The sequence below is a fragment of the Pygoscelis adeliae genome, unplaced genomic scaffold, assembly GCF_000699105.1.
Source record: "Pygoscelis adeliae isolate BGI_AS28 unplaced genomic scaffold, ASM69910v1 Scaffold174, whole genome shotgun sequence".
Lineage (NCBI taxonomy): Eukaryota > Metazoa > Chordata > Aves > Sphenisciformes > Spheniscidae > Pygoscelis > Pygoscelis adeliae.
Window position 1 is genome coordinate 1,610,988 of NW_008824676.1, and position 12,662 is coordinate 1,623,649.

The following is a 12,662-nucleotide window of genomic DNA, read 5'->3' on the forward strand; positions in this document are numbered from 1 at the left end:
GGTTAAACATTGGAACAGGCTGCCCAGGGAAGGGGTTGAGTCCCCATCCCTGGAAGTATTTAAAAGACATGTAGATGAGGCGCTTAGGGGCATGGTGGTGTTGGGTTGATGGTTGGACTCGATGATCTTGGAGGTCTCTTCCAACCTTAATGATTCTATGATTCTATGATTGTATGAAGTTCCGGGCACGAGGCAGCAGCCGCCACCGCCGCCGAAGTTCGGTGTGTTGAACGCCCCTCTTTTCCAGCCTTTTCCAGAATTACGGTTGCCTGACTTTTGTGACCTGCGTATTGACTGTTGTGGGACATGCCGTATAACTCCAGCTCTAGAAATTAAGCTGTAATCCTGCTCTAGCGTCACTCTGCGGTACGTGTTCTTGACTGGGAAAGCCATCAACCAGTTCCCTACAAAAGCCTACGCGAGGGAGGGAGGGCGGTAGGTAGGTAGATGGTCAGATATGCCAAAGGCTTCAGCTCTGGGCTTAAATGTCCCCATTCTGCTGAAATTCTGCCGAAGGACCTTGGCCCTTCCATGCAAAGTACATTGAGCTCTAAAAATAGGAATGTTTGGGGAAATATAAGGCTTTACTGTTTCAGTTATATTGACTGCGGTACACAGCGAGTCTGATTCACAGCCCTCTGAAATCAAGGAAAAAATCAGTTGACTCCAACAGGCTTCAGCTGAGGTTGTTTGTGAAGCCGTTGGAAAGCAAGGCCGTTCTCGATTTAAATCAAGCGCCGGCACGTCTCTGCCTTTAAAAGGGCATTTGTCAAGCCCAGCTTAGCCAGCAATGCTGTGCACCTTCTTACAACGGCCTGAGGACCGAGGAATTGTTTCTGTGATTTACAAATATTAGCGGAAAATAAGCCACCGGTGAAGCAAGCATACCACGTGTGTCACGCCTCTCGGCTGTGGCGAGTCTGAGGTACAGGGAGGCGATGCCTTTCCCGGGGTTTGGTGGCTGGACTCGTCGAGCTCTCACTGATGCATCGTATCCGTGGGGCTGAAAAGTTTCTCTCCACCTGACCCCACCAGCGGTGCCCGTTCCGCGTTCCTGCTCCCAACTTCGGCTGGAGCCCCGTGGCTTTCTTTAAGGTGCTAAAGAGTGAAACGGGTCTGCCGCCTCTTCAACATTTTTATATTTTTGACTTGTTAATATCTGCTCACGCAGCTGAACGCGAACTTGGAAAGTAACACACAAGGGAATGGCATTAGCACGAGGCCGAGTAAGGCGTGATTCCCAGGCACCTCCCGCGGGCGCCGCCCCGCCTGCACACCAAGAGGCACTCGGAAAAGTTTCACGCTGAGGACTGAAGGGCAAGTTCAACCCAACCCGCACTGTATCCTGCAGATGGAATAATGTTTACTACCATGTAAAATCATATAAAACAAATTTCTGAGTGCATGTCCAGCTCAGCAAATAACCTTTATCAATCCTCAGGTTTTCTTCATCTCTTTTGTAACTCAAAAAAATAAAGAGAGTCTTCTTGTACCTGTATAATGAACAACGATCTCATACATATCTTGGTACGGGGTGTGAGAGACATATTTCCGAAATCTTTTGCTGACAGACGATAAACTGCCAACAGCCGATCTGTTATGGACTACTTCAGCACGTACTCATCCTCCGTGAATGAGGCTTAAAACAGTATTGATTCCTGTCTCGGGACAGATTTTAGTCTCTGAATGATTATATTGACATTTGTCTCGGGGAAATTTATAGTAAAAAAGTAAGCACTTGCCTCCCCCTGTCAACGGTGACCTCTTCCCAGAGGTTTCCAGAGGAGACAAGCATGCAGGAAAGCTCAGATTTGCATCCTCAAATCCAGAGATCAGCAGTCTGAGGGATAATTTAGCATCGCTCTGTTTTCGTAAAGGGTTCCAAATCTCTGGCGGTTTTACGGTCCCCAATCCCACGTATTTCAACCCAGAAACTCTGGCAGCTTCTGCTAAACGGCAAGAGTTGCCAGCTTAGCAAGAACTAGTCTCATGGTGCCTCCTTGCTTCCTAGCATCTCTTAACCAGTCTCTCATCGCTGCGGTGACCCATAACTGTCCTTCCTGGTAAGTTAATTGTTTTGTAGAGAGAAGGCCGGCCACCTCGCTGGCCTTCAGCCAGGCCACCTTGATGCAGGTTGTGGAAGGCGAGCGTGGTGGGCTGGTGAGTGAGTACCTGGTGGGTTCGAGGTTACCTGCCTGCTGCCCAAGTCGGTATCGGTGGGTGGCGAGGTGGAGTGCCACGTTATATTCCCCCTGTGCTGCCAGCTCTGAACAACTAGTATGAGCATAGAGGTACCTCTTTTTCTTCAAAATGCCGCCTCTCCTATGAGGTGGCCTTCCGTTCCCCGTCTGACCTGCTGGGGTGTTATATATAGTGTTATATATTTGAGTCACCATCCCTGGAAGTATTTAAAAGACGGGTAGATGAGGCGCTTAGGGACATGGTTTAGTGGGCATGGGGGTGTTGGGTTGACGGTTGGACTCGATGATCTTGGAGGTCTTTTCCAACCTTAATGATTCTATGATTCTATGATTCTATAGCTGCACTCTTTTTTATCTAAGTGGAGAAATGCATGTAAGATATTCTTGAAGTGGTTGGTAGAGGCATTACTGTGGTGGGAATCCAAAAGTAGTAGCATTTGGCTTTTATAGTCAAAACCACTGGTGATAGTCTTCGTCCCTAATCACTTTAGAAAGCGTCTCCCAAACTGTGACCGGGAGTCCCGGATAGTGCAGTGATCCGGATGGGCACGACGCTGCTCCGGCCGTGCTGCTGTCACGGGTGCTGGGCTCATCGCAGCGGGAAGTCCCCTCCAGCTCCCTCGGCAGCCACTGCAGAAAATTAAGCACTTTTGGGTGACGCACAAGGGCAGGAACCAAATAAAAGCGCTCTGAATTATCTTCTAACGGGAGCGATTGCTTCGCAGGGATTTTAGGTGCACCCCCGGGCAGGGGTCTGCCGCGCCACCTGGGCAAACCTAACGGCCCCTTTGGGTACCACCAGCCTGCGGTCGTCTGGCGTCCCTGATTGGCATGGTGCCAGGCAAATAAATTAAATAACACCCTATAAAGGCTTGTCTGCGCTCGGAAGTTTGCCAGCAGACCAGTGATGGACTAATTATTCCTGAAAAGTTATTCCAGTGGAGGCCCCCTGTGGAAATTTATTCCAGATTGCAATGATTATTTTTTCATATTTAGCTCAATCCACCTCCAGATGGGGAGAAATTAATGATTTCAGATTGCAAGAGTTCATGCAGGGGTATACCGAAATAACTCTCAGAGAACGGTTATTCCAACAATTGCTCCAGCACACGTATTTCGGGAAATTTCCCAGCGCGTGAGCGCACCCCAACCTCACCGCCTTCACAGGGGTCGTTAAAGAAACCAGCTCTGCATTTCCAAGGGTTGGGTCATAAGGGACAAAACAAACGCAAATTTAATTTTTTTTTGCTCTTAATAGAAGAATAACATTAAAATGAAAAGTTTAAAAGCAGAAGGTGAAAAAGATAAGGGAAAAAAAGAGAAGGAAGCAGAACAGGTTTCTGGGGACTGAAGAATTTTTATCACCACACTTAAAATTAATCAATATTGTCAATGTTTTCCATTTCCAAGGAAAACAACTTTTTCCAATATCTCTCATTCCATGAGTTTCAAGCAAGATGTAATTAATGTAATAAATTATCTTTGGTATGAACCTGATGTTTGTTCAGTCAGTGCTCACAGTTATGCTCCTGTCATTAGAAACTCCTTGTTCCCGGCACAGAATAATGTGAAACATTTATTTGTATGGGAAAATCCTATAGAGTTTTTATAATCTATACTCGGTTTTATAGTTGGTTAATCAATAAGCGTGAATGCAATTTTTGTAATACTACGATGTAAAATACAATTTTTAAAATGACACTTTTATGGGTGTGCAAAAACACTTTCCCAATTAAACCCCTGGAAACCTTTCAGAGATGTCTTTCATGGCCAGCTTTTTAAAACCCAAATTCAAAATTTAGCAGAGGACTTAAACCCCTCTGCTTTATTCTAGACTGCTGCTTATGGAATTTCAAAAGTAAGTCTTGGATGCTACAGATCATCCGTTCTGGAGCCCCATTTTATTAATGAGAATAGTATAGACCAGACCAGACCAGAAGAGAAGCGCAGATGCAGGTGCCGTTGTGCTGCGGATGCCCCGCCGCGGAGCACGCCCAGGGGTGGGCAAGCAGAGAGGGGCCGGTCCGTGCCCCCTCGCCCAGGCAGTGCCCGAGTCCCACGCAGGACACGGCGCTGGTGGGGTGGCTTTGCGTCCCCCCGGGATGTCGCTGTTCTGGGATATAAACTAGTCAGGCGTTGACAAACCCCACGATAGGGGGTTTAGGGAAGTGACCGTGCCCCTGTACTCAGCCCTGGTGAGGCCGCACCTCGAATACTGTGTTCAGTTTTGGGCCCCTCACTACAAGAAGGACGTCGAGGTGCTGGAGCGTGTCCAGAGAAGGGCAACGAGGCTGGTGAGGGGTCTGGAGAACAAGTCTGATGAGGAGCGGCTGAGGGAGCTGGGGTTGTTTAGCCTGGAGAAAAGGAGGCTGAGGGGAGACCTCATCGCTCTCTACAACCACCTGAAAGGAGGCTGTAGCGAGGTGGGGGTCGGTCTCTTCTCCCAAGTAACTGGCGAAAGGACGAGAGGAAACGGCCTCAAGTTGCGCCAGGGGAGGTTTAGATTGGACGTGAGGAGAAATGTCTTTACTGAAAGAGTGGTTAAACCTTGGAACAGGCTGCCCAGGGAAGTGGTTGAGTCACCATCCCTGGAGGTATTTAAAAGACGGGTAGATGAGGCGCTGAGGGACATGGTTTAGTGGGCATGGGGGTGTTGGGTCGACGGTTGGACTCGATGATCTTAGAGGTCTCTTCCAACCTTCATGATTCTATGATTCTATGATTCTATGATAGTCCTTGCTAGTATTTGCACTGCAAGGTTTGGTAAAGACTGCTCTTCTGCATCACTGTTTGAATCCCAGCAGCGGGTCGTACAGAATTCTCTCTGTATTTAACGCTACACAGAGTGTTCTTTTTTTTCCTGACAATGACAGTATCTTATTCCTTCAGCGTTCACAGCCTGATTTTACCCTTTGATGCATTTTCAAGAGTGGGCCTGTGTGTCTGTGTGATGCATCTGCAATCTTACGCCCTCTTAGCAGTAACAGTAGAGAGGACGCTTTCCCGCAATGACGTCTCACCTTGAGTTTTCTGAGGTCAAACCCAGCGGCGATGGCCACAGTGCCATTCACTGATGGGGTCTGTTCACATCCATCCAAGGGGTGAATCTGTCCCTAAATTAGGGAGTGTGAAGAAATTGCGTGAGAGCATTTCATTAACGAGTCTTCAGACTTCTTGTTCTTTTCAATTTTATGCCTGGAGTTCATGACCAGGAAAGTTATGGGGCAATAATATAGAATTATTAAAAATGAAATGAGCTTGTGCAGTGGACTTATTTTACAGTAGAGCTTAGGGACAGGAGAACCTTATAACTTTATAAGGTTATAGGCTTTAAAGTGCTTTAGAACTTTTCTGAAAGTTTTACTGTTCCATAAGAGGAAAGAAGGGAGTGGGAAACATTTATTTACAGAAACACGAGTACCTGATTGAAGAGCTGGGCATGTCCCAGCTGTTTAAAGAGAAAAGAAGGAAAAGAAGAGAAACAGAGAACAAAGGTGGTGTCTGGAAGGGGAACAAGATTAGTCCCTTTCTCGTCTCATTTGACTACGGATGTTCTGCTGCTGCTACAGCGGGATCTTGGACACTATCCGGCTGGATGTTAAACTCCTTTGTAATGAAAAGCCCTTAGAGGTGGCAGGCTGTCAGGTCATCCATCTGATATTGCAGGACTGAGTCCTCTGTTACATTTTAGAGCTACATCCAGCCTCGTTAGAAGACCCCACCCCACTCCTCTGCTACATCTACTACTCTTCAAGCAACTATTCAAAATCGTGCAGATCCATGAGAAACTTTGCCCTGTAATTATAGCCCAAATGTCTGTTTTCTCACCTCACCCTCATTTGTAACATCTAAATGGTTTTGACTTTTCTTTGTCACCATGATCTTCACTCCCAATTCCTGTATCCCCCTTGAGTCCTCTCTTTCGTGTACCATCAGACCACGCTACCTAATTTGTCATGTTTGATTTCCGTACGAGTATTTGCCAGCTGTCTTTCTTTTGCTGGCAGCCTTTCCTTTTGATTCCTCTCTGAAATGGATCCCCAGTCACCACGGGGAAGGGACTCACTCAGTTTTTATCAGTGCTGAAAGAGACTTTGGGCAGTGTGAGTGTTTTGGTGCCCAACGCTGCCCCGACACCTTGCCGGCTTCAAAGGGGATAGTGCTAGTGCTGGTGGGAACGGAGTTTCCCTCTGCTCACTGGTGGCGCTCAAATTCCCTGTAACTACAGTGAAAATCATAGAATCACAGAATCATAGAATAGTTTGAGTTGGAAGGGACCTCTAAAGGTCATCTAGTCCAACCCCCCTGCCATGGGCAGGGACATCAATATAAAGGGGACAAAATATAAAGGATTGAACTACAGAGTTTTCTGAAGAAACATCAATGTTTTGTGGGTTTTTTCTACTGCTGTCTCTGGATTTGTGCTTTCACAGTCCACCACTAGGAGGGAGATCAGGGCTATTCATTCCTCAGCGGAAAGGAACGGGGATGCAGAGGTTTAACAGCTACTTTTTTTTCCAAGTACAGGCTTTAACTTTTGCTCCTAAAATTCTGGATACATTTTTCTAAGATGCTGAGTAATTCATTGAGAGCGGGCATGCACGAGGCTCAATGAGTCTGAACGTGGTGTCCGAAATATCATTCATTAGATGCTCAAAATTGCCAGTTCTTGAAAATTGTGAACCGGGTTCAGCTGCCCCAGCTCACCTCGGAAGGCTGCAGATCTGAAAATGTTGACTTCTTGCACATCTGTTCTTCTTTTCAGCAGCTAAAATAAATATATTCCTTTCTCTATCTGTTAACATTCACTGCTATCAGCAATGGAAGAAAACCTTGCTTTGAATGATTTATTTATATACATTTGTGCTTGTTATTTGTGTGACTGGGTTTGAAATATTCCTCCTGCCAGCAAGAGCAGGTTATGCTGCAGCTTCCAGACTTCGATGATATTTTGATGGACAGCCAAGCAGTTATTTTCAAAAGACAGTCTGAATCAGGAGTTGTAAAATGATGAGCATCACAATTTGCAGTTAGAGGAAGAGAGATGCATCTTCTTCCCCAGAAAACAAGCTCTGGGAGAAGGAAGATTTGAGTTAAACTAGGATAAGGGTTTGGGTTTTTTTCTCCCCCAAATGAGAAGCCTTATCAAAAAAAAAAAGAATAAAAAAGGAAAAAAAAGGGGGGGAAAAAAAGAGAAAAAGAAATAGGCCCAGAAAAAAAAAACCAACAGAATTTCAGGGAAAAAAAGCAGCAGTGTGTATGTAAGGATTAGAAGAAATACCTGGAAGCACAAAGCAATTTTCATGTAGAAAAGGAGGAGCTGTAGGCAGTGAAAGGCAGAGATTTGCGAAGGCCCCTGATGGTGACTGGCTGGCTTTAAAGTGACAGTGATCAGTTTGGGCAAAGGCTCTTGGAAAGAGGCTGTAAATTTGAAGAAAAGAGATGCAGACTGTTACTCAAGGCAGGTCTTGGAGCTCCTGGTCTTCTGCAAATGTGTTCCCGTCAGGAGCAGTTCAGCAGACACGCTTTCTGTTTAAGTAGGTGGTACTGGCTGATAAGATAGCAGGCAAGAAGCTATTTTCTGATTTAAAGATTGTTTATCTCCCCTGACAGTTTTTGTGGCAGTTTAAAAAGTTTTAACAAGGTATTTGGCATAGCCGTTAGAATTTGAATTGTCGAGGGGCCGATAAAGGTTGTCGAACACTACAAATCTGAAATAACCGCTTGCATTTGTGAGCTTTTGGCTAGTACCCGTTGTCAGGGATCTATTCCAACTGAATGAATTTCTTCTGGAAAAGCTGTGGGAAGGAGTGAGGAAGGTATGGTGGGGAGGGGAGTCGTACCCAAATGGCAGCAGCGTGTCCTTCCTCTGGGTTGCTGCGTGCTTTGCGCTTATTTAGACATGACAACAGGGATTTGACTCTTCTGGCCAAGTCTTTGTGTTGATTCAAAAGTGGCAATGGGCAAGGTGCGGAGCGACCGAGAAGTAAAAAAAAAAAGTCAGTACGTGTCAGTGGCGGAGCGTTGTGGGCTCGGTGGGGGAATGGATTCGTACCCCACAGAATGAACAGGTCTGGTCTGGAAGACCAAGGTAACTTCAGAAATTAGCAACCGTTGCTTTTATAGTAAATAATAGTGTTTGCAAACAGAATTGGGATAAATTCTGAAGACAATGATAAAGACTCTGCACCAGGACTCTCCAGGGGAAGAGTCCCGCTCTGGTGTGTGCATGTGTGTTTATAACAGCAGAAATTTGTCTCGCCCCTATTTTCTACGTCATTCAGATCCCTTAAATCATGATGGCCCTTTATTTTCTGTATTGGAAAGGACATCCATTATCTCCTTTGGCAGGAATACCTCTTTCTCTGTCACACACTTTATTGTGCTGGAAGTCCCGTCTCAGGAGTGATTTTTAAGGGAGTGGAGGGTGGTCAGGGGGATGCTGTGTATCGCAGTCGTGGAGCAGGAGTGCGTGGTGGGAGCCCTGCCTGGTCCCTCTTCGTGCAGCCTAGGGACCTCAGGTTGCTCCATTAACTTCTTATAACACTGGATGCTTTGTGCCAAAAGCTATTACTAGCACTTTCCTATTTATGTATGTAATACGTTCGCATTTTCATAATTAGGATGCTGTCTATCCAAACTAATCAATCTATTCACGGTGTTTATAGGACAACCAGTATCACAGTGTGAGTACTGTGTCTTGCACCTTGCACCTCTGCGATGCTACTGAACGTCTCACAGCTACATGACTGGTAGATGTTCATCTCTCCCAGAGCATCTACTCTTTACCTGAGGTTATTTTTCAGAGTTTTTCATCCTTCCTAATCGTTCTTTCTTCTTTATCGTGTTTTTGTAGTCAAAGACACCTACTAAAGGAGTTCAGCCCTTGTCCATGCTCCGATTTCTTTGTCAGTGGCTCTGTTTTCTCCTAGTAGTCCTATAAAACCAAACCAGACTTAAAACGCCAAAGATGAAAACTAGCAATTGACCTAAATACAGGTCAAGTCTCTTTGGTGATTATTTATTTTTTTTAAGTAAAGGTTTAGAAGTATTAAACAAATGTATATGCTGTAGCTGAAAGATACATTAGGTATGGTCAGCAGTTGCTTATTAGTTTATTATAACATGTTTTTAAAATGAAAATTCTTTATTTTTCTCTCAGCTTTCAAGTTGAAAGGGATAACGTCTTGATTTGCTTCTTACCTTACCCTGGCACTTATGCACACGATTGCCCTCAATGGTGTTACATCAGCGTGAGGGGAGAAATTCTTCCCTAAAATCAAGGGCCAGACCGTAATTTAGCTCTCACTGACATAAACTTCTGCTGCGGGAAGCTAATGTGTGTTTGTTTTAGTGTTCATTATTCTACTGAGACATAAGGAGGTATTCCTTGGTAATTTCCTTTCCCTGTGCTTAGCTGCGGTGTTTAGGTACAGGCAACAGCAGAAACGGGAATACAAGGGGAATTATGATTAATTGCATGGCTTTCCTCTTCAGCTGAATGATACGTACATTTAACATATCTGTAATTTCCTTCCATTGCAGTAGGACCAGGACTCACCCAGGCACAAGTAAGTTCTTGATATTGTTGTTTCACTTTAATTGACCAGAGATAAGGACATCGTGACTGAAAGGTGAAGATAGGCAGAACGAGGTAGTATATCTGAAGGAGGAACGAATTTGGTTTTATGTTAATGTTCAACAGAACGACTTGGAAACCACTTAACGGCAGCCTTAAATTGGCTTCATATATAGGGCATCTGATTTTATCCTTTCTAAGTGAGCACAGCCTTTCTCAGAAGGATTATGTACGGCCCTGGTGAAAGACGATTCAATAATGATCACGGGGGAGCATCTGAGGGGCTTGAGGGGAGATAGGGAATATTCAGTTTAATTACAGTTGTTCCATCCCACAAAGGCAGTGGGAGCTAAGTACATCTGTTAAACGCTTCAGAAACTTCCCTTTATTAAGGCATGGAACTTAGTGTGGATGCTCTGGGATTACAGAACTACAACGTAGGTAAGAACTGGGGCTAGGATCATTAATAGAAGATATTTTCAATAATTTTTACTTAAAGACAACCCTAAACAATAAATGAAAGACATGAGACATAATCACAGCAATTCACTTCACATCCCATGTGTTTTGTGGCTTCCTCAAGGCTTCTTAATTGTTCTGGTATTGAATAGCAGTGATTAGCAAAGTCTCCTTAGCGCAGAGGAGTATAGTATTTCACAATAAGCAAGTTCTGCAAATTAGTGCTTTTAGTCCATCTCAGAAATCTAAGCACCATGGTCTGGCTGCAGGAAAGAATGAGCAAGGAGCAGCAGTAAAATTGGCACAAAGAGTTTTACTGTAATCTAGGTGACGTGAATTATTGATGGGGAATAATAATGTCAGCATTAGCTATATCACAGCTGTGGAGAGGAATGAAGATGTGGATTTTCTTTAATGCACCAGAAAGTGTACATTATTAACAAATGTGCAAATGTATAAAAATCTGTTCCTAATGACAGTAACACAGTTCTGTCATGGTCCAATTCTCAGGCCCCTGACTTGGAAACCACAGTGATCTTCTAATGCAACTTCTTGTAATGGTGCAAGGTGAGGAGGAGCCCCAAGCTGATGAAGATCTGTTAGGCTGTGTGCAGGTACCACACCCTGCGCCTGAACTCTTAAAAACTCAGTGTGTGGAACAGGGTATTCTCAATGAAAAAGGTAAGGAAGCAGGTTTAACAATAAACACGGAGATGACAGCAAAACACCTTTTTGTCTTTAAAGCACACAATTAAATTGTGTTTTGGTTAAGTGGAGGTCTACTAAAATCCTATTTTATTCTACAGTGTGCTTTAAAGCAGCCAGCTTTTAAACTACGTAAAATGTCACTCGGCACAGACAGCCTAAGCTCTCCCTCTGCAGAGGATGGGAAGAGCTGGGTGGCTTCAGAGTTACGTTCACATCATCCCGACGCAGCATCCTGGGCAGGTCGGAAGAATCACTCTCTGATGCTGCAGGTGGCACGAGCAGCGTGTTGTTGTCTCAGGATTATTGCCCGTGGCCTAACAACGGGGATGAATCCTTTAGTCACAGACACGCATCAGACAGATTAATAGATTTCCATTTCAGTGCAGCAACATTGTTTAATACAGGAGCGTATGAAGGAAGACGTGAGGCAGATCTGGTTCTCCCTGGTGTGACTGCAGAGCAGTTCACAGACCAGGCTGGGATCATAGAATCATAGAATCATTAAGGTTGGAAGAGACCTCCAAGATCATCGAGTCCAACCGTCAACCCAACACCACCATGCCCACTAAACCATGTCCCTCAGCGCCTCATCTACCCGTCTTTTAAATACTTCCAGGGATGGGGACTCCACCACTTCCCTGGGCAGCCTGTTCCAATGTTTAACCACTCTTTCAGTAAAGACATTTTTCCTCACGTCCAATCTAAACCTCCCCTGGCGCAACTTGAGGCCGTTTCCTCTCGTCCTTTCGCCAGTTACTTGGGAGAAGAGACCGACCCCCACCTCGCTACAACCTCCTTTCAGGTAGTTGTAGAGAGCAATGAGGTCTCCCCTCAGCCTCCTTTTCTCCAGGCTAAACAACCCCAGCTCCCTCAGCCGCTCCTCAGCAGACTTGTTCTCCAGATGAGGATGAGAGCAGGATACACAATGCAGGCAACCAAAAGCTGTACACAGGGTGGCTCTGGGGTTCTTCGTTACTTGCTAATGAGTTTCTTCTATTTCTAGCTTTTACCGGACAGGCTGCTCATCGGTTGGGTAGCTAGCATTTACAAAACCCTCTCGTCTGAGGTGAGAAGTCACTGAGCTCATCTTCACCATGGCTGCTACCTCGCTGCCTCCAAGCCTCGGGAGCCTCCGGCTCCACCTCGTTAGTGAGGAGGTTTGCTGTGTGTTTAACGCTCGCTGGACTTTAGCTCCACTGTGTTTTAATCACCCGCTTGCTAAATTTATGTTACTGCATTGCACTTTAAATCCTTGCTTGTCGCGGCATGAATTATTTGTGGTCCTCTCCTGGAGGATTTCCCCACATACTGCCATGGTCTTTGACATTTTCACTAAAGGAATAGAAAGAGTGGAACTTCGGATGGTTAAAATACTATGTCTGAAAAAAGCATCAGTCTATTCTTATTTTACCTCTTACCACACACTTCCCATAACTGGCAACTCTGGGGTACTGCTGTTTAAAATTGCATGCCCACATCACCCGTCAGGACCTGCCGATCACGGAATCACAGAATGGTTGAGGTTGGAAGAGACCTCTGGAGGTCATCTGGTCCAACCTCCTGCTCAAGCAGGGCCACTTAGAGCCGGTTGCCCAAGACCACATCCAGGAAGCTTTTGAATATCTCCAAGGATGGAGACTCCACAACATCCCTGAACAACCCGTGTCTGCCTCTGGTCCTGTCACTGGGCACCACTGAGAACAGCCTGGCTCCAG